Genomic DNA, 23,542 nt, shown 5'->3' on the forward strand with positions numbered 1-23,542 from the left:
ATAAATTTAAAAAAAGTAAAAATATTTATATATTTTCTTGGCTTTTTTATAAGCCATTTATAAATTTTAACTCTTGATTTATTTTAAAACATCCCAAGCTCAAATTTTTAATGGGGCAGAATTTTCAGCATTTAAGAATCAATTAGGCTTTCAGTCATAAAACATGGTGACATATTTTTTTATGGATCAAAGTTTTTGGCATTACCGGCTTTTTTACGGCTGATTTAACGAACCATTACAGGAGTCTTTAAGAACTTTGTTTTCTTAAGAGAATAATGTTGATATTGAGCTACGGTAAGTGACAAACACACATTATGCATAAAAGGAAAAAATGATAATTAACAAACATTTTAACGCTGTAAATGTTTTCATTTAATCAGTTACCCTGTTTTATTACTGAACGCCTTTAATATACGGATCTTTATTTATAATTGTTTTCATCAGTCATAAATAGCAATTTTTAAGAGGCGTAATTGGTGCAGTTCTTAAATTAAATATCCTATATTATATTTTAGTTTACAAAATTCATACATCTTACTCTATTTTTTGTATATTGTTTACTTGTAAATCTCTGGTTAATGAATGAATAACTAAGAATATGCTTACAATTTTATTTTAATTTACTACTATGGAACTTTTCCTTTTTTTCACTGCAGAACTCTGAAACAAAAAAAAAAAATGATATTTCTTTTTTATTGATGTAAAAGGTTGATTAGGATGCTGTTATTCTCAGGAATACTTGATTAGTTCATTCATTGACACCTTTTTTGTTCTTCATTCATTGTAAATATTTCTTCGATGAATGGAATATGGTCCAGGTGTGGCCAAAAAAACTCAAATAATAAATGATTATACTATTTTTATTGAGCCAATGTTTTGCCCCATGTTGCAGGGCTTCGTTAGGGCTAAAAAAGATACAAACACTTGACATAGTTACAAAAAAAAAGAAAAAACATAAGTGGAAAATAACACCACACTCCATTCTTCCATTCTTTCTCCCTTATTTTTCGAAGACCTTTCTTACACCCGCTCCTTTATCAAATCTAACGACCAACTTATAATCACTAAAGCTGACAAAGGTAACTCGACTGTGGTTATGGACAAATCTGAGTATGTTGACAAAATTAACATCCTTCTGTCTGACACAACTACTTACCGACCTACCATTCGAGACCCAACTCACTCACTTATGCTCCAGTTTAACTTATTCCTAAGGAACCTTCTTGAAACCAATCAGATTAACCGCCCCACCTACCTTAACCTCATTTCTTATAATTCTTTAGCCCCCCGCTTATACGGACTCCCAAACATCCATAAACATGGTAACACCCTTCACCCCATCATTTCTAATATCAACGCTCCCTCTTCTAAACTCAGAAAAATTCTTCTTCCTGCCCTTCAAATCCTCAGCCACAATAAGTCTTTCAATATCCGTAATTCCTTCCACCTTAAAGAACTATTACAATCCTTCAACATACCTGACAACTTTATCTTAACTTCCTTTGGTGCCGAAAGCCTTTTTATTAACATCCCCATTGACAAAGCCCTTCATATCATTGAGAAGAACTGGACTATGATTCAATATTCCGTGTTGTACTGTGGTATTATTTGTGTATCAATTAATCATTTATTTTTTTATTTACTTAATTATTTCTGAAAATTTAATTTCCTTACTGTCTTGAATGAACAATATTTCTTTATTGAGAAAGTTTTAATGTTATGTAAAGTCAGTAACGTTTTTCAGCAATTCTGTGGGAGTTTTATTTTATCAAATTATAATCCTATTATTGTGAGAATTTATATATATGTAGTCAGTGACATTTCATTACAATCTTAATTATGACATTGCAGATTTGTTACCCTTTTTGTAATAGAATTAGAAAAATATTTTATTATTAATATAATCTTGCAAGGGTATCTATTACTTAATTTCTCTTACCTATAAAGTGCCTGCACTTTAATCAATCTTATCATTTTGTTTCTCCCTTTTTTGTTTTTAGATTTTAAACAAGGCCCCATAATTTTGTTTTATTTTTTCAAATGGTATCTATAAGAAAGATGTTTTCCAAAAACTCTTTAAACATTTTCCATCTTATTTCTTTCTTATATTAATGCAAAAGTATCAGACTATTAGTACAGATATACCATACTGTGTTGGTGATCTATTTTTTACCTGAAGGTTTGTTAAAAGTTTGGTTGTTCAGCTTCAAAACTCCCCTAGATTAAGTGTCTAGGTATACATCATTACTATCGATTAGTAGAATGGTAATGTATGTAGTGCCATACAATGTAAGAATATTAAGAAACAGTATTTACTCATATATTAATTGCTTATCATAAATTATACTAAATTAGAAATTATTGGGTTATGATTACAAATTATAAATTATCCACAATGAGAAAGTTAGAAGTAAAATATAAATTTCTTGTTTAGTTTTCTGAAAAATAGCAGTATTCACATTCATTACTTTAACATATTGGCAACAATATATATATATATATATATATATATATATATATATATATATATATATATAAAGTTTATTTGAATTGCAATTTACTAATAAAATTTTATTTCTTATATATAATTTGTTTCCAAAATTGTTTCTATATAATATTTTTTATCTTTTTGTAGGTGCAGTTCAGTTGGGTGTCCATCGATTGGCTGTGTGGTGAGTACTTAATTATTGTTATATTATTTAAAAAAATTGATTTTGTTCATCCTACTCTCACTCGTATGTAGCACTAAAACCAATCACTGAGCTTTGGAACCATTTAGCAGTCTTCACTAGTTAGTTATGTGTCTACCCATAGAGGGTCCATTATCATGTTACATAGGTTTTTTTTTTTTTTTTTTTATTACTTTACATAAATAAATGAGTTACATTACTTTACATTTTTCATCTAAAAAAGATGAAATAGCTTTGATTTTTTTAAAAACTCAAATAAATTTTCCACACCATTTTCAGAGGCTCCAAGTTTGATATTTAGTCGGTTCCTAATGTTGCAGTGTTGTCTTCCATCCTTAAGAGCTTCACTGTCAATCTAGGAGGATGGACAGTGTGGCCTTGTGTCCTTGTAGGTCTTTACTGGTTCTGTAGGTCAGTGGGTAGTAGGTATAGATGTGTAGGTAGGTATTGGTCATGACTGTATGTACAATGTTTATTCCGGCTAAGACTACTAACAGATTTCAAGGCTGTTTTTGATTTTTCCTAAGTTTGTCCTATTGTTTGTACTGTTTTGTTGTCAATTGATTTGCTGTCCTCCTTGTCCATTACCCATTCCTTGAAGAAATTTAAAATTTTTAATTTTTGATGCCGACCTTTTTTTGAGGTGTTTAGCATCGACTAGCATGTCTCTAAGTCCCATTGTAACATCATTAAATTGGTTTACTAATTTACTGCACATTTTAGTGTTTGTTGACATTAAAATTAATTTTATCATATTAATGAAAGTTATTGTGTATTTTTTACTGTTTTCTTCAATGGACTATTGGGCACCTTCTAGGTTAATACCATTGTTTGTATCAGACTTTTTTGGTTTCTTTGATTTTTCGCTAGAAGCCTGAGTAGTTGCCATCAGTGGAAATGTCTTCTAAATTTATATTATCTTACTCTTCATGAGGATCTAACGTTAGGTTTAGCCCTAAGGGGGAAGGAGGAGTGCTTGTGTGGCATCATTTGACCCCAGAAGCAACCTTAGATAGTAATATTAATTTATTATTGTTATCTAATTAATATATAATAGGTTTGATTTCGGAAATATTTTCTGTGATATGGTTATTGTCCTAAAATATAGAAAATGAATTTATTAAAAAAATGGCCTCATTTCGCCTTCAATTTTGCTTTAGTACTTAGTTAAAGAACATCTAAAATTTGAATTATTGGTAATATTGCACCATTATTAGAAACATATTTTTCTCCCTGCCGAAACACCAGTATTGTTGACACTTGTAAGAAAAGGATTGTGATTTTCTATCTGACTGCAAGTTAATGATTCAAAAATTTGAAACTGGTGAGATTAGCCTCAAAAGAAAAACCAGTTCTGGGTGATCATACGATGATGATGCTTATTCAGGACTGTTGCTTACTGTGGTAAGCATCTGCTGTTTTTTGATTCTCATCCTCTTCAGGTTGTTCTCCACTTTATCTAGGCATCTCAAGTGTTGTATTCCCCTACCATGTTTGCCAACAGATTGATCCTCATGCTGGTGTTTGAGAACTGATTCTCTGGGTGCACCCAACCAGTTATTTTTAATAAAGTATATAAAAAATGCTTACCATTTGTGATTTTATGTTTCCTTTTCAGGTACACATTTTTTATCTTTTCTACTACTTTTAGTAAAATTTGGTGTATGTACTTTCTGATTCTTCTTTTTAATTCCCATATATATACATTTGAATCTAACTACTATTCATTGTGTTAATTTAAGCAGCTTTTTATTCCATTTAGTGTTATTTATAAAATCCAGATTTTTCTGAAATGATTAACAAATTTTTCTGAAAGAACCGCACCTATCTATTTGTACTTTTTAGTCATGAGCATAACAAGACTTTCTGTACTTTTCTTTATTGTCATTTGATTTTTGGTTATTCTTTGGTTTTTTTTTGTTATTTTTCTTACCTCCTAATATTTTATTTACTATCAACAAATACAATATATACAATTGAACTTATAGCCTAATTTATATATATACAAACATTTTATACGATCCTGTCTTGCCGGATGGCATTATAAGATGAGATTACCGGGTCCGCTGAAGGCGGTTTTATACATTTATGGCATGTTTGTCGGGAGACTCACCTCTGTGAATTCTCTAATGGGGAGGGGCCATTCTGGCTGGTAGTTCTTTGGTTAATGAGTTTCAGTTCTAGAAATAACTCCTTCCATTGTGAAAGGAGCTTCTAATTTTCCATTATGCACTATGTATATTGCTCAATTGTTGACTCACACAAATAACATTGTTCAACAGTATAATGTGATTTTGTTGTGGAATTTAGGGAGGAGTTTTATGAAGAAAGACAAAGAGTTTCCATATTATGTTACATTCTACGTTTCCACTATTAGTCCCCATGACCAAGTGCAACTCAGAACAAAGAAACATGCCTGTTTCTTTGTTCTCTGCAGTGCCATAGTTTCGCCATCTACTGTTTTATTTACAAATCAAATAATAAGACTTATTTTCTATAACAGATTTGACCAATAGTGTTGTTCTTGAAATTATTGTTGTAACTGGACAATCTTTCCAGACTTACTTGTACACATGGAGAATTTATATTATTTTAAATGTTAAAATACATTGTTGTTTCTGTGCTCAGTTTGTTTAAAAATAATAAATATTAATCCATTTGTTGCTAAAGCTTTTCTGTAATAATTTTTCATATTACCATTGGTACCTTGAAAAGTGTTTTACCATTAAGAAAAAAAATAATACAGCAGCTGAGACAAGTTCTGTTGTGAAAAGACAAGAGTGGGAACTTAGATATTTGTATTTAAAGAACAAGAATCTGAAAGAAATTTACTTTTAATTTTTTTTAATTTAAATAATTATCATATTTTTGAGTGAAAAATTTTCTTTTTCAAGAGATTTTTTTGGTTTTTTGTTCCTTTCACTTTACAGATTTTTATCTGTTGTTTCCAATTTTATTTACATGGAATTTAATTTTGGTGATGAGTATATTGTTTTTACTTTGCTAATTTTTCACCAAGAAATATATTTTCTCTTCAAGTCAATGATTGAATTTAATCATTGTTTTTATTCAATGATCCTTATAATTTTTCTGCTTTATCAGATTATCTATTAGGATTTGATGTATATTTGCCTTGAACTAATAAAAAAAAAAATAATAATTGATAATTTGAATTCATGTTTTGTTTTCTACATTGTTTTCCAAAATTAACCATGAATCATTATGTTACCAGGCATAATTAACCATAAAACTGTTTTGGTTATGATTTCATATTTATTTTAAAATTAGCAATGAATTCTAATCATAGATTTAGCTTTGTCACTTTCAACTTTGTTTCATTTTAGTTGTTTTTTTACTTGTATATATTATGATCCATGTGGTTGTGAAAGATTGTACTTGTGACTCATTAGTGTTAATCACATTGACTAACTAAGCTTCCTTTAAAATGGTTAAGTGTTAAAGAATGATTCATTATCTAAAATTTCATTGCAAAACTGAATGAAAATTACGGATGAAAGATAAACATATAGAGAATTATATCTAATTTGACAAAATATTAAGAAGCTAATTTGTAATCTGTAAATATTACTATTTTGATTTGTAAAGTAAAATATTTTTAATTTTTTTTTTTTTAATAATTTTTAAATTACCATTAAATTTTCTCTTTTATATGTACCTATCTACATTACTGTTTTAATAGCTTTAATTTAAAAATAAAATTTCTAGGACAATATTTTAGTTAACTTTAAAAAAAAAAAATTGTTTGGTAAAATCTATTATCTAATAAACCTATAATTGAAACAAACAAACAATAATTTTCAAAACCCTGAATTCATTATAAGAATATTCTATTCTTTAATACAAGCAATTTCTTTCTGCATATCTGCAAAATATACTTTGAAAATTATGAAAAGAATTTAATTGAACTTTTTAGAATAATAATTTTTTGGGCCGCAGAAATTGTTTCCCTACTGCAGGAAACTCTCATAGAAAACAAAAAAAGAAGTTACTGATTAAAAAACAACTGACTAATATATCATGATAACTTATTCTAGTTAAATTTCAATAAAAATTTTTTTAAAAATAAATCGCCATTAATTATTTTATAACCAACTCTTTTATCCCTTAATATATTTGATCTTTAAATCTATGTGTATTTTGTTAATTGGAAAGGCTAAAAATTGTTTAAATCCTTGATTTATTAATTAGAAAGAAAGTTAGGAAAATTAAAAATTATTTAAGTATAACTAAATCTTTTGTTTCATAAACATTTTATGCAAAAATTTAATTTTTTTCAGTCAGCTCTGTTTTGAATCAGTTTAATGTTGCCAAAGAAATGGCTTATTGAAATGTTTACCTTTGTTTTTAAAAAAATTGTTGAAGTGTTGGATTAAGTTCCCATGAAATTCTGTTCACTTTTGTAAGAATGGACAATGAATACTGGCTAAGTTTTACATAAAAACTCTCAGATTTTTTTCTTTAATACACGTTGTTTATAAATTGTCTATTGTGTCTTTTGGTTTATTCTAACACTTGAGAGCTGACTGTGTTTTGAGATGTTGCAGATCCAACCATTTAAATTTCTGATCGTAAAAAGTGTATACTATGCCTCATTCATTCTGGATGTGCGACATGCTTTCTATATAATTTGACAACATAAATTTAACAACTGAGAATTACAAGCTAACATTCAAGATTTGGAAAATCGAGGGATTAATTCACATTATTATAGATGTAAAATGTCACTACAGTATTTAATAAATGTTTTCATGTATAAAGTAGTTTTAAAGATATTGAACTTATTTTTTTCTTCAATAAAATGAACTTACGGTATTGCAATTTTGAAATACTTCAATACCTCTTCATAAGCTGTGCTATAAGAATAAGAATATTATTAATATTTCACAAAAAATTGATCGTTAAATTATATACGAATTAATGTATTATATAGATTTGATTTTTTACTCATTTTGATGTAGGTTTTAGTTTGGAGGTTTCAGTCCAACTAAATTTAGTAAAAGGTTTTACTTGGTTAGTATTTCAATTTTTTCTGTTGGGTTATACTAAACCTTTTGTAAAAGTGACTTTTCATTAGTTAAAAAATTAAAATGAGATAAAAAAAAAATAATATTGACTGTTATTATTATTGATAAAAGTTTAACATTATGTTGTATGCTTTAATTTAGACATGTTTCTAAAGAAATTTTATTTTAAGTGGTAATAAATTTAACTTAATCTTATATTAATATATATGTGACCTATGGATTAATTTTGATTTGTTAGTTTTCTTTGTTTTTATTTTGTTTCATACACTTTAGATTAAAATTAAAAATACTCTCTCCCACTTAACCAGTGATGTCTTCATTCTGACTAGGATGGATAGTTGGGGTTTTGCTGTATTGGAAAATTATTATTTCTTATTTTAGGCGGTTATGCATTTGGAATTATTTTAACTACAAATATCTAAGTATTCTTTTAAACACTGCATTTGGTCCGGAAGTAGGTTCTAAAAATGTCTTAGAACAGTGTTCTAATCTTTTTATGTTATCTTCTATTTACAAGAGTGTGTTAATTGACATTTACACATCCTTTCGAGATGTTAACGGGTACTAATTTAAATATTGGCTTTAAAAACAATGATCAGTATCTGGTAGTTTATTCTTTAGTTGGCTTTGGGAGGTCAAGAAGAAAAAGTTATTTCTTTATGATTAACATGATTAAATATGTTTTGAAATTATTGGTGAGTAGTTAATTTTCAAATATCTATTTTCGTTTCTTTTTGAGCTTCCATATTCTGAACATCATATGTGACTTATGCCCGTTATCAATCCTAAAACAGAATGAATTGAGGTTTTTATGTTAGAAAACTGAAAAGTGGTGTTATTCTACTATTCTGGCATCATTGAGCGAAGTTGTCTTTGACTGGTATCAATATCTGTTGCTACAGGGTTTTGTCCTTTATAGTATAGACTTCTGTTTATCACTTATGTTCAGTTTTTCTTTTTTTCAGTTATAATATTTTCCCTGTTGGTTAACTGTTCATTTGCTGTATTGGAAAATTATTATTTCTTATTTTAGGTGGCTAAGCATTTGGAATTATTTTGACTACAAATGCCTAAGTATTCTTTTAAACACTGCATTTGGTCCCAAAGTAGGTTCTAAAAATGTCTTAAAACAGTGGTCTAATTTTTTTTATGTTACCTTCTATTTATTAAATAATAAGTAAATCTAGGTTAATCCCCTTCATGTATTTGTCCTTGCTCACTTGAATAATATGGAAAAGACTGTTCTCCTTCTGAATGTATGAATTTGCAACTTCTCTATTTCCTCTACTTTTCTATTCATCCATCTCCTTCATACAGACCTTAATATGTTATTTACAATACTTTCCTTTCAACCTTGTCATCTGTAACCTTACTCAAAGCCATAGTTTCTCATCTATAAGTTAGATTCTGCCTGACCAAGGTTTAGATGTTTAGTTGATTTGCGGTTTAGATTAATATTAATATTAATTATGTTAGTGGGCTTAATCTTTATATGTTAGAATTCTTTCTCTGTTTCATTAGCTTATTTGTGATTTGATAACCAAAATATGGACTAGGTAACACTTCCTCATTATTTTCATTGATTGGCCTGGCTCATGTTTTCTCATTTTTTCTTTGACTCAATATCTTTATAGGTTTTCTTTTGAATCAGCCCTTTCTTCTGCTCTCAAAACCACCATATACCTTCATGATTACTTATTCTTCTTACAATAACGTAAAGGTTTTTAATCTCAAAAATAATTTTATTTTAGGGGAAGAGAAAATGATTTCACTGTAAAAAAAAAAAAAAAAAAAAAAAAAAAAGATTTTCTATTATTTAAAAACATAAAAGTATTCCCATGTATGTTCTTATCTCTATTAAAATTCAAACAAGTAACTATGATAACGACAATAATAAATACAAAAATGCAACGATGCAGAAATAGTAGAATTTTCGGAAGCAAAGAATTTCAAAAAAGGAAATAAAGGAGCTATGAAAACTTATAATAATTGTATTAATTAACTAATTAAAAAAAATAGAATACAATTTTAAAAAATGGACAAAATACATATGCAATTGCATACATATGTAGTCTAAGACCTTGCAATTGCGTTAAAAATAGGTATCTGATAGTAAAACATAATATGTAGCATTTTATCGCACATTTTTTAATTACCATCTAAATTCACATCACAAAATAATTTGAGCTCAGTATTCTTATGGTATGTGGGCATTAAATATGAATTATATTTCAAATAATGAAATAAGGAATGGACCTCTAATATGTTATAAATAGTTATGTTCTTCCAATATAAGAAGGTGGAACAAATTTATATAAAATCCATCATTGTTGTCTGTTGTGATATTATTTGCTTTATCCCATTTATACCATGCTCACTTTAGTCTTATACCTTATTCCATAGTGGTGTCATGGAATTTTAAATAATTAAAAAAATATTCAGAAAATTGATATTGTTTTTACAATACAATTCTATGTTTCTATTTTATTTACTTCTATGGCTGATTAGTTAATTGATTGAAAAAAAATGATTATAATGATGGCGGGCCACGAATTTTGTTTAATAATCTTAGTGTCCCGCCAGACAAAAATAGTTTGAGAACCATTGGTCCGATTCATAAATATTAAATATTTAGATTCATTTAAATTCAAGATTTAAGGATTATTGTCAGGGATGAGAAAAATCTTCAATTTTAAATTTAAAATAATGTTAGGTATTTATTTCTTTTTAAAATCTAATACCATTTTTATGAAAGCGAGGTATAAATGTCTGTATTATTACTTGAAACTTTGTTAACTATTTTAAATTTTATCTGAGACATCCCTTTACTTAAGACTTTTATTAGATTAAGAAAATTGCAGAAGAAATGAGCAGTTTATGAAGCGTTAATGTAAAAATATTAATTTAAAAAATAATCAAAATTCTATGAGGACAAAAAATTATTTCTTATGATTGTGTTTTTAAGAAACTAATACTTTTTACTACACCCGATTATTGTTCAGAATATGGAATTAAAAGAGAAAATTTGTATTAACATTGAAAGCTTTACTCATTTATGGTATTAAGAAAATAAACAGAAAATTATCTGCAGGTCTGTAGCCTATTGCTTGTTGAATTTACATGTGGAACAGAAATAATTGAAGTTGAGATCGATGATGACCCTTCTCCGAGTTGGCCTGCAGATCTAAGTACTAGTAGTCAAGTTGTTTTTAGACCATTGTTTGTTTATAAACAGAAGAAGGCTTCTCAAATTGAGAAAAATCGACGTAAAGCAGAGTTCGCCATAGAAGTTCTGGAAAAAGAACGAAAACCAATAAGGATTCCGTACAGGCCACCATATTATTATAACCCAAACCCATCTTATTACTACAATCATAATTATCGACCTTATTATTATAACTACTATCCATATTATCATTCATATTGAATTTATGTGTGATAATACATATAGATTTGATACATTCACAAAGTAGCATACAAAACAATACAAATTTAATACAATATTTTTGACTAAACATTCTATGAAAAAATCTTAGAAACAATGAAACAAAAAAAAAGAAAAGTTGATTAACTCAACAAAAAGCAACTATGGCTTTGACTGTTTATTCTAGAATCCACCCACTTATTTTTGAAGAGGCTACTTTGTGAAGATTATACTGAATGTTTTCTTAGCTTATTTAAACTATGTTATTTATGATAGGTAATTATTTGAAACATTAGAAGTCTTACATTTAATTTAACTTTTAGCATTATAAAATTGTCTGTTTTTATGAATGTAGCACACATAAATATGTGTACTACAAAGTAATGTAATTTTTTAATGACAAATCAATTAATTTTATTACTCATTAAAGATTAAAATATTCACCCTTTCAAAATATTTTTATAAAAAATTATTAATTTATGACAAAATTTTTTATTTATTTCAAAATTAATGCTTATATATTTTTAAAAAAATGGATAACTTTCTTTAATGCTCATTTACTATCATTAAATTGATTTGACAAAAAGGTTCTGTTTTGTAAAATATACATTTGAATAATTGTTCCATCACATAGCTTGTTTATTAATATAATTTAAATTACTTATTTATTTCATCCTTGATGCTTTACTGTAATAATGTATTAATTTATTTTGTCCACTGAACTTTTAAATTACAATTTTTCATTTTTCTTATTTTTTTTAATCTTACCTCTTGACACTAAAGACAGAATAGAAAACGAAAAATTAAATATTTTATTATTTAATCAAATACATCTTTAAAAAAAAATTGACCAGTGAAGTGTAAAAGTAGAAATTAAACTTTTTTATGTGGTCATACTGAATTCTATTTAATGTTTGAGGAATATTATTTTTTGTAAAATTATGTTTTTAATAATTCATAATAATAATAAATTTACATCAGTGTTTTTATTTTTTAGTGGTTTATTCAAATTACGCTGGACTGCCAGTTGAATACTTGCATTTTAAACTATTTTGTATTAATGCCATGTATTTTAATCTGTGTCCTCTTTTTTTATTTCATGGCTTATTGTTTTATACTAATACCATTTTTAATTCATGAATTTGTGAGCATTAAATTAATGGGAATCTTTTTAAAGTATAAATATATGTGAATTGAATATTGACAGCAATTCTAGGGTATGCATAAAAAATATTTTGATTAATTTCCTCCTCTATTAAAGGTTTATTTAATTAGTTCGGATAGTTTAATAGTATGCTTAATGAAAATTTTTGCAAATTTATTAAGCTTGTAGATTAGTTATTGTTTTCGTTGAAAATGAGTCATATTTTTAAAAATGTTGAAATCTCAGGAACTATTTGATAGAAAAATTATGGGTTACTGGATTATTTTCTTGTTCTAAAATTTAAATCAAAACTGAGTTAATTTATGAAAAAAAAATGGGTTAGTTCTTCTTTTTTTCTTCATTATAACATTTAAAAGTCCAAGACATGAGAATAGTCATCAAAATTTAAAAGATTCAAATATAACTTATGAATACTCATATTTACACAAGAGCAACTATTGTAATACTTACATTCATCAAATATTTACTCAATAGATGAGGTGGGATTAAATTGTCAGATGCAAACTTGCAGAGATGTTACTATAACAATTTTGTTGGAAGAAGGAGGGGGCTGAATCATAAATTCCGAATAATCTTGAATGGATTTTCTTTCTATATTTAGATATTTTGGTTTTCTTATGTGTATTATGAAATATTTTAATTTTTCTTACTCTTTGATTTGAACTTTTTACTTACCTGTTGTGAATGTTAAAAGATACTTGACAAAAAAAAAAAAAAAAGTCTTTTCAAACCCAACATTATATTTATAAAATACCAAGGACTTAAGATCTGAGGTTCAGTTTGAAATCAATTGCTAATTGGTATTGGTTTTTGAATTTTAGAAAGTTTTTTAGTAAAATGTTTTACAATAATATAATAGATTGAAGTAGATTCTCAACTCTCAACTTTTATGGATTTTCAAATTATTTAGGAGAGATGATGGGCTTGATTCATCACTATTACTCTCTTGGCACCTTCTAATGTACATCATCTTAGAATAAAAAATGGTGGCTGTTTCAAAACCTTAAAAAACATTAATTTTTCATTGGTGGTCAATAACTTAAAAACTACAAACAAAACTAGAAAATCTAAAAGAACATTATTTAAAGAAGAGTACATTTGCTGAAATATTGGGCCTAATAGAGATATTTACGTCCAATAGTTCTCGAGATACAGCTTTTTAAAAAGCAAAATTTTTTTAAAATGTACTGAAAGATTAGACTAGTTAACTTATTTTGAAAAATCTATATCTCAGGAACTATGTGACCTACAGATGTCTATTAACACTCAAATTAAAGCTAACTTAATGAGCTATAACGTAGTTTATGACGTTTATTTTCGTAGGAGTAAATAGCACTATATTATAACTAGAAATTTACATTTTTTCAAATATCATAAAAACTACTACTCCTACAAAGATAAACATCATTAACTATTTTGTAGTAAATTTAACTAGATTTTATTTGAGCGCTGGCAGACATCTGTACGTCCAATGGTTTCTGAAATGAAGTTTTTCATAAATCAAACTTATTGTCCGAACAACTATAAACCAATTTATTTTAGCAAATATCATGAAATCTACTATTTCTATGAAGGTAAAGGTCATAAACTTCTTTACAGTCCATCAAACTAGCTTTAATTTGAGTGCTAATAGACATCTGTACGTCACATAGTTCCTGAGGTATAGGTTTCTCACAATAAATTAACTAACTACTAATCATTCTGTAGTTTTTTAAGAAATTTTTCTTTTTAAAAAGCTATATCTCGAGAACTATTGGGCGTAAATAGCTCTTTTAGGGCTAATATTTCAGAAAATTTACTCTTCTTTAAATAATGTTACCTTAGATTTTTAGTGTTGTTGGTAGTTGTAAAGATATAGAGCTCCGAATAAAAAATTGGTTATATTTAACGTTTTGAAACAGCCGCCATTTTTTATTCCCCCTACCTATACTTGTCAGACTCATCAATTTTGACTAGTAATTATACCTAGTTTTCTATTAATTAATCAAAAATTAGGGTGAAATAACTGTCTTTTTTTCTCCTCTTGGGCTCTTGTACGATCTGATTACATGAATTCAGGTAAAAATGGGATGGTATCTACACTGAGTCGGTTTCCTTTGAGCTTTATTTATGCTTTGATTTTCAATTTTAATTCTCAGATCTTTTTTTTTTTACATATTAGTTGTTGTGGCTTACTTTTTTTTCATTGATATTGTTTTACCTAACTATCTCTTTAACCAATAATCAATATTATTATTTTTAATTGTTGACTGTACGGAAAAGCAGAATTTTCATATTCAAACATCTAAGTGAAAACTAAATCCATAGAAAAATGTTGGCGATGCGGAACTTGTATCCTGAAGAAGTCGTAGGATCATGATGCATCGTCCTTTCCAATGGAAAAGTATAACGGAATCGCAGAACTGTAGGGCATAACTCAGCTTAAAATAATCCGATTCCGTCTCTGTTTCGGCTGTAACAATTCCTTATCTTTGTGGGAAATTCCAGTATTTACTTATACCGTGCCGTTTATATGTACAAATAAATTTAGAAATAAAATATACGTGGTTCTGTTAAGAAAGAATAGAAATAACATTTCAAACAAATGTTCCACAACAATAGTGGAATTTTAGCTAACATTAATTTTAATTGTGTTCTAGTGTTTGATGAAATACAAAATATAATTAGAGCGTTTTAAAGACCACTTTCAGTATACATACATGTTCTTGAGTCCATTCTGATCTGAACATCATTGTATTATTATCCAATACATAACCAGGGGAGGTCACAGTGAGTGTCACCTATTATTATTATTATTATTATTATTATTATTTTTTATGATCCTCTTTCCGAAAATATTGAATACGTGTCCCACCTTTCGTTCCGATGGGTACCAGGAACCAAGAAAAAATATAAAAGTTTTAAAAATAGTGTTTCATACAAAAGTTTTTACTTATATTTATTATTTTTATTTAACTTGGACTACTTCAAAGTTAAAAAAAAAACATACGGTAGCTTCAAGTAAAGTAGGTAAAACCGTATAATAGGCCCTCTGTGGCCGCGGTGCACTTCGCCGGGGAAAAAGAGTAGGTAAAAAGAATTTTTAAGTATAAAACAAGTCCATAATTGTTTTCAGCATCCCATACAACCCAATTTTTAAAGAAATTTTTTTATAATAATTTCGACAACTATTTGGACATATATTTCTATGTAATATTCTATGTATAATTTTTTTTTTTCAAAAATTATTTATACCTCCTCGGAAACTTAACCGATGAACTTCAAATTTGTGTGGTATCAAAAAGATGTTAAAATATAATAAAAAGTATAAATTGGACTCTATTATAAGTCAATTTCAAATAAGAGGTACTGTAAGATTGTTCAGTGACATAAACAATCCTAAATACATTTATTTATTTTTATTTTTTTTTTAGAGAGTTGTTTATGACGGTTATGGTGTTGAAGCTGAGTATAAAATTATTTTTTTAAAAAAGTGTTTAACCAACATGATTTAAATTTTTGTTTACATGTTGGCATTAATTTTATTTCCTGTAATTTTGAGTACTTTACCGTTGTTTTTTCTCACACTATTAAAGGTAGGAAAACTCTGTATCCACCTAGGAAATAAAAATTTGTACTCTCAAAATTATAAAATTTCATTTAGAAGCTACTTTTTTTTTTTTGGCGTTTTACACATCAAGAAATAAATTTTGTCCGTGCCTGTTGGGTTATTTTGAGTTTTGTTTCTTGGCATTATCGATCGAACCGTTAATCCAATTTTAATGAAGTTTTCAGGAATCAATTTATCATTTTAATTTTTTTACCAATCAATTGATTTATCAGATCGATCTCTTCATACAACTTTTGTACCAAATAACTCAACTTTTGTATAAAATAAATGCATACAAAGTTATAAAAGTCAATTAAATGAAATAAATATATCACAGATAAGGAAAATGATCAAGAGATAATTAAGATAAAAAAATTAGTGTGAAGCTAAAATTCAATAAATCGTCTTTAAACACATTCTTTCCTTGGGACAGCAATCTCCCATCCCACCTCTCTCCTAAGTTGTAAAATAAATTGTAAAGGGAAAACTTAACCAAAATCGACGCTAACAATTTGTTGACTAATAGCTTACGCTTATCGACCGGTAGCGTACTAATTGGCTTTTGTTTGTCGGCGAATAATGACCGCTAGACTATTAATCAGTGTTAGCTTCTCTACTATTTCGTCCATTGACATTTACTTGGCGAGTGGCAACTTCTACTGTTAACGGTGGATTTTTATGTATTCATTTTAGTTTTTTTATTGTTTTTATTTTTGTGTGCATGTGCGCTTGTGTATGTGTTTTGATGAACTGAGGTAAACTATTACCCAAAATAGTTCAAAACTATTGATTTATTATGATGAGGTGCATAATAAATAATTTTGTATTAGTTTTTTTACCACCTGAACCATCTTCCTTCATAATTATATACGTCACAGTATAGGACTCCAATGGGAGTCTTGGACGAAAAAAAAAAAAATTATGTACGTCGAATTAATAATCTTCCAACTTATAAAAGCCGCATATAATGATTTAATTTTGTAGGTTTTAATCTTTATTGCGCTCCTGAAGTTTAATTAAGGATTAAAAAAAAACTTCTTTTTTGCGTGAGCGTCATAGAGTTAAACACAAAATCTGATTAAAACTATCGATCGCTTGGGTTGACATGAAGTCGTAAAATATGAAAATTTATAGTCCACTTTTTTATTTTGGCTGTTTTATTTAAACTTTACTCATTTGCACATTTTATAGATGAACCGCTCTATTACGAGTCCTTTGACGTTTTTATTTATGTTTAATGTTATCCAGTTCTGACTCACGGCTTAAGGGGGTTAAGTAAAATGAAAGCTTTTAAACAGTTTCTTTTTTTTTTTTTTTTTTTTTTTTTTTTATAGAATTTTTATCATTCCAAGTTAGCATGAGTTTTATTTAAGTAGAAAAAGAATAAAGCAATTATTCCCGATTCGAACAACTCTTTTGTTTTTTTCGCTAATTGGAGCAATTTTAGAGCTCGGAGTAAGATAATGATCCCTGGCCTATATTTCTTTTATAAAGGCTCGCATTTCGCTCTGAGTTAAAACTTTTCCGAAGGAGTTCCTTGATAATTAAATACCGTCATTTAACTCAGGGTTTTAATTTCCGTTGCAACTGTTAAAGAGTTGGATAAGTTCCCTTCTCAACTTTGTCTCAATTCGCTATCAAGTTTAATTTTATAAATAATATAAAATTTCGTAAATTGGGTGAATCAATGAGAGATTCAGACTTAACCATGCAATGTACTTTTTAGCTTTTAAATTCTTGAACGATATATGGATAGCTAATTATCGATCTGTTGTTTTTGAATTTTTTTTTCAGTTATTAACTTATTTAGCAAACAAAACTGATTCTTTATTGTTTTGGTACTAGTTAAAGTATAATCAATTTGTAAAATAATATAGAATAACTTAAAGTAATGCTTATACATTTATATTTAAAAAAACTAACCTACAGAAACATAGTGCATATATGAAAATTAAGTTCTTGTGTAGAAAATGAGTGACCAGGAGTGCTGTTGGTGGCGGATATGAGGAACACTGGTGATAAGGTTTATATCATTTTTATAAGGTTTATATTGTTCTTCTTATTTTTGAACATTTATAAGAGAGCGTTAAAAAAATATATTTTAATTACGTCTCATAACTAAATTATTTTTATTAAAAAAAAAATTAAATCTGTTTTGTATTTATGTGAATGTAAATCCTGATCACAACTTATAAGGATTTTTTTTTAGGTTTATTTATCTCAACAGTTTCAATCAAATCAGCAAAATAAAAATAAGTAATAATTTTATATAAATCATGAATAGAACTAATTACAGTACCTTACTTTTGATTATATTTTAAATGATCCAAGAAAAGTCCTCAATAAAATATTATATTATTGTATGCCACAATGATCAAAATTTATTAAGCTGCTTAACATTATCAGCTGCCTGTTTCTCTTAGAAACTTGTTCCTCGCTGAAGTATTAAGGAATAATTTTATGTACTCTTTGGCTATTTTATCTCATTACTTGTACTTCATTTTCATTTCTTTTATATATACCCTATTGATACTAATTTAATTGTAGTTTTGATTAATTATTTTACTATTTTTCGATTAGATGTTTTTCTTGTTAACTCTATATGTGATTCATCGTTTATTTTTTATTGATCATATCTACATAGAGGTCATTAAAATTCATAATGACAGTTTTCTCAATATATTTTGTTATCTGGATTGTCTCCAAGTATTTTTTAATTAGTTTTTCATTCATTAAATTTATTTGGTCTACCAAAGTAATGTTTATGTTATTATGATGGAGTTTGCTACTAAACTCTAAAAAAAAAAATGTAGTGTGTTTTACATTTTTTGTGAATTCTTATATGCTGAAATAGTTTACTTATTAGTTATTTTTTAGATTTCTCCAGTCTAAATTATTTTCTATTTTAACAGACCAATCTATATATTGTATTCTGTTTTTCCGGAAAATGTAGTTCATCTTTCATACTTCTGAAGTCTGAATTAAGGAGTTCAGTATAGTTATTTCCACCAAATTTTGTCATGATGGTCGTGTAATTTAAATATTTTCTTGATATTATGTGCTAGTATTGGGAGATAATTCATTTTGAAAAATCATTTTTGTTATTGTTCTAAGTTTTGTTTAATATTATGTTTACAATTAAAATCACTTTTTTAAAGATTTTATATACCATAATTTTAATAATCAAAATACAGCACATAGCATAAATATTTTATATCAATATTAATTATACGAATCAATTAAAAATTCTTTGATAAATTTTGGTGTTATTTCAATTGTCGTTTTATTATTCTACTTTTGGATAATTATTTTTTTAGAGAAGTAAATCATTTACTTCATAATTAGTTAAATAAATTTTAATATTGATTGGGTACATTATAGTTTTAAATTGATATTTTTGTATAATCCTTGTTATAATCTCTTTTTGAGTCTGTAATTTTCATAGGTTTATTGATTAATTAGACCTACTATGAGATAATATGTAGTGTAGAGTGTATAAACATATATATAGCATAGTGTTGAACATAGTAGATTATATGAAGGTAAATTAAGGAAAAGGAAGTGGATGATATTTTGTACAAAGATAAAATGACCAAAGACCGTATTGAATTCTTCCATATACCTAAGTGTGGACAAATTCGTATAAATGAAAACATTTTGTTAAAATGTTACTAAATGTTTTAATACATTTTAATAATTATGACATATAGTGGTATTATATTTGACTTCAGCAATTTCCTATTAAATATAACAGTTTTCAGGTAATTTAAATTAATTTATTTTAATATCATGATGGCTCAGTTACAAAACAGTAAGATTATAAATAAAATTTTAAATCTAATACTGAAAATTTTATAAATAATAAATCTTTGATAAAGATGAACTTTCTAAAACACCTAAAATTTCATTTTACCTGAATAACATTCTCTGCATTTATTCTTTAACTGTTATCTACAAATTAAACATACTTAGTTAATTGTTTTTTATTTAGGTTGAAAACGTAACGAGTTCCCTTCTTTACAAGTTTGAACAGAATACAGATTTGAAACTTGAAACTAGTAAACTGCTTAAAATAACAGCCAAGTTTGACTGTTAAACATAACTTTCCAGAGATGGTCTGAACACTGTGCTAGAGAATTCTAAAATTTATTATTGCTTTTTCATTCAGGTGCTAAGTTTGAATAATCATCAATTTTAACTGTTATTTAGAAATTTGCAAATTTAATTCCACTTTATAATCCAAATTAATTTTCTTCAAGATTTTTTTGTTTATTACAATATAATCCTTACCAGGAAATTCCATCTCCCTATAATAAAAATATTGAATTCTATATTAAGCATTATAATAATGAATTAATAAATCTAAATATAGAATTCAATATTTTAATTAGAAATCAGTGTCTGAAAATAAATCATTTTAGAAGAAGTAACTGTTATCTTAACGATTAATTTTACCTGTTATTCAAAATATCATTAGCAGCTTTGTGTGTCTATAAAGCGAATAATGTACTGTTGAAAAATGGTTAAACATTGTATATACTAGTGGTGGGCCATGAGAACCTTATGGTGAACTGTGAGTGTGTCCAGCAACAAATATTATCTGAGAACTTGTTAGAATTGTTTTATTGTTTACATCTCCTGATGTTTGAGTGTTAGAAAAGATACCAACAGATAAATTCAATAGAAAAGTGCCTTGAAATGCACTTTCAAACAACCTAATTTCCTGGAAAGATCCATGTAAGAAGTGAGGGTGTTCTGGACATGGCTCAATGTCTGTTTTAGTGGTCCGCAAACTTGTACAGGCAGAGAACCACTGGTATACATGATCTGAAATGAAACCATGTATTAAAAACTACATTGAGCGATATGCATTGTTTTGTTGCTTATCATTAGATAAATAAAACTAATTTATTTTTAAAAATTAAATTAATTCCAAGTTTCTTCTTTTTACGTATTTTTACTAATTCCTATTTCTTAAAAAAACAAAAACAGAAACTAATAAAAATCCAAAAAATTCATACAAAACTCATACAATATCCACATAGAGAACCATTTTAGTTCTTAAGGCTAAAGAAAGGATAAACATTTAATTTTTATTACTTTAACATTTTATTAACAATAATAGATGCTGATGTAATAATCAATCAAAAATTGGTGGGTCAATTTTGTTCACTGGTTTATAACTGGACTAATGGTTTCACATCTGCCTTGACCTTGGTTGGTTGATGGTTCTAGATCATCCTACTGATAAGAAAATGAGCTTGTGATGTTCAAGGCTCTTATATATAAGTGGACTTTAAGCCATGTTATTATTGATAAATATCCTTATTTATTAATTTACTGTATTGGTATAGTTTATAATAACATGTTTTATGGAATTTAGGAAGTGATTTGTAAAAAGAATGTTTTAAGATAGATGAAGTTTAATTTAAATTTTTATTTTTACGGTGTTTCCAAAGTGGGTGGTTTTCAAAGAGGGATGTCCCAACCGTATACCAGGGGTGCCAAAAACAATTGCCACTCTCTTAAAGTAATTTTTAAAAAATACGAATGTAAAATAAAAATTAAAAAATGTACAAACCACTCCAGCATTTACTTTGCACTGTTTTTCTTATTTTGGTACGTACTTAACCACTCTAAGGATAATTTTGGTGACATATTTATATTGTTTTAGCTGGACAAGAGCGTTGCAAACTTTTATTAGCCTAAAAAAGGGTGCCATTGAGAAAAACGTTTGGGAAGCAAAAAAAAAAAAAGCTCAAAATAATAAACAAAAATTATTTCTTGAAGACGTGAGTGGATGAAGCTGATAATTGATCTTTTATCTAAAAATTGAGATTTTTTCTTTGAAGAATATTTTAAATGCTTCTTTCTACATTGTACCTTGTTTAATTTTTTTAAACCTTAAATTACGGTAGTTTACAAAAGTTAAAAATTCAGATTTCTATTGTATAGGAGGAATAAATGAAGATCAAATAAAGTTTATCTGAGATTCATCATTTTTTACATAACACCTTTATCCAACCATGTATCCAATTATGAATTGTTTTGGATGGTTCAAATTAAAAATAGTAAATGTCTCAGTTAAAATTTATTTGAGATTTTGCTACTTTACAATACTCCAGAATATATAATAATTATTTGTTTTGTAATATTGTGGTTTACTAGTTGGCTGTAAACCAAGTATTATAATTTGCCAGTTGTCTGACGATTCAGTTTCTGCATGAAATTCCATTGGTAATGAACTGATTTGTAATGTTATCAGTACTTTCAGTCATCTAACATTACAAATGAGGTGTAAATAGTTGACTGTATATTAATGTAAGAAGGTGGTTGGAGTGTGCGATCAGCAAAAATACACAGATAAACAAAACTTATTTACTTGTGCTGACGTTTCGACTTCGGCTTGAAATTCAGGTTGAAACCTCAGGACAAATAAATGTCTTTCTGAAACCAATCCACAGTAAACAATTTACACCTCATTTGTACTGTTAGATGAAGTACTCAAAGTCAACTGATCATATAATATTAATATAATGTGTTAGTGTTAGTATAAATATATTTTTATATTTCATTTCCTCCAGAAGTAAGGGTAAGGGAATTGAGGGGAACTAAAGTTTTGGATAGTCTAATCTTTGTAAAAAAGAGATACAAGTTATTACATTTCTTATATTCAAATTCATTATTTATAATAATTATTATTGTTAGTTTATATCTTTGAAACAATAAACTTTCATTAAACATTAATTATATGATATTTAATTATTTCGATTCATAAGGGATTTATTAAGTATAAAATAAAATTTAATTAATAAAAAAGCATTCCGGTACCGGGAATCGAACCCGAGCCTCCTGGGTGAAAGCCAGGTATCCTAGCCACTAGACCATACCGGACACACTAGTGATCTAATTTATTTTTATATATACACTACACAATTTAACATATATTATGACTATTTAAAAAATAGTGATTTATTAATAATAAAAAAAATGTATAATTACGATACAATTTAGGTAGCTTTAGCATTTTTATAAATTATCTTAGTTTTATATTCATTAAGTGGCAGAACGTTTTAATTAAGCCTTGATTTTGTTTTGGAATATTTGTTACTCAAAATTTTTAAAAGATAAAAATTTAACCATATGAATTTAATATGTGACATATGGTTTATCTAATATCTTGACATCGTCAAATTTTAAAAGACTCATCTATTTATTGATTGTTTTTTTTAATATTAATAATTAGAAATGAAACTAATTGATTGTATGTATACAAATATAGATTTGCTGTTATAAATGGATTAAGAACCATTGTGTTTTTAGTTATTAATTTTTGACCTTAACCAATTTAAAAATTAATACAAGGTGTAGGTCAGATGATGAAAAAAATTATATTTTATATAGGTAAATGTAAAAAGGAAGATGTAATTAAGGCGAAAAAAGTATAATAGAGAAAAACGAATGTTTTCTTTGTTTTTCTTCTTGTTTTTTTTTAAACCAGATTTTGATATTTTTACTTATAAAAAACAACCTCTCCTCTATCAATGGTTTTAATAGGGTTCTTTCGGGTTAAAGAAATCTTAAGATATTTATAAAGTCTTCTTTTAAGTTATGCAATCTGGCCGCTGA

General features: G+C 27.1%; 1 long non-coding RNA gene and 1 other non-coding gene across 2 annotated transcripts in view; one reads left to right on the plus strand and one right to left on the minus strand.

Annotated features, from left to right (window-relative positions):
* The window catches only part of LOC112210793 (uncharacterized), a 72,964-nt gene that overhangs the window by 1,405 nt on the left and 48,017 nt on the right, over positions 1-23,542 (plus strand). Inside the window, exon 2 of the long non-coding RNA XR_010845133.1 lies at positions 2,636-2,672. This is a non-coding gene — a long non-coding RNA (uncharacterized lncRNA). The remainder of the gene's footprint in view (positions 1-2,635; positions 2,673-23,542) is intronic.
* On the minus strand, positions 22,736-22,807 carry TRNAE-UUC (transfer RNA glutamic acid (anticodon UUC)). Its single transcript has one exon. It is a non-coding gene; the product is annotated as a tRNA-Glu (tRNA).

This window comes from Halyomorpha halys, unplaced genomic scaffold (genome assembly GCF_000696795.3).
Source record: "Halyomorpha halys isolate HHAL.00 unplaced genomic scaffold, Hhal_1.1 Scaffold705.1, whole genome shotgun sequence".
NCBI lineage: Eukaryota > Metazoa > Arthropoda > Insecta > Hemiptera > Pentatomidae > Halyomorpha > Halyomorpha halys.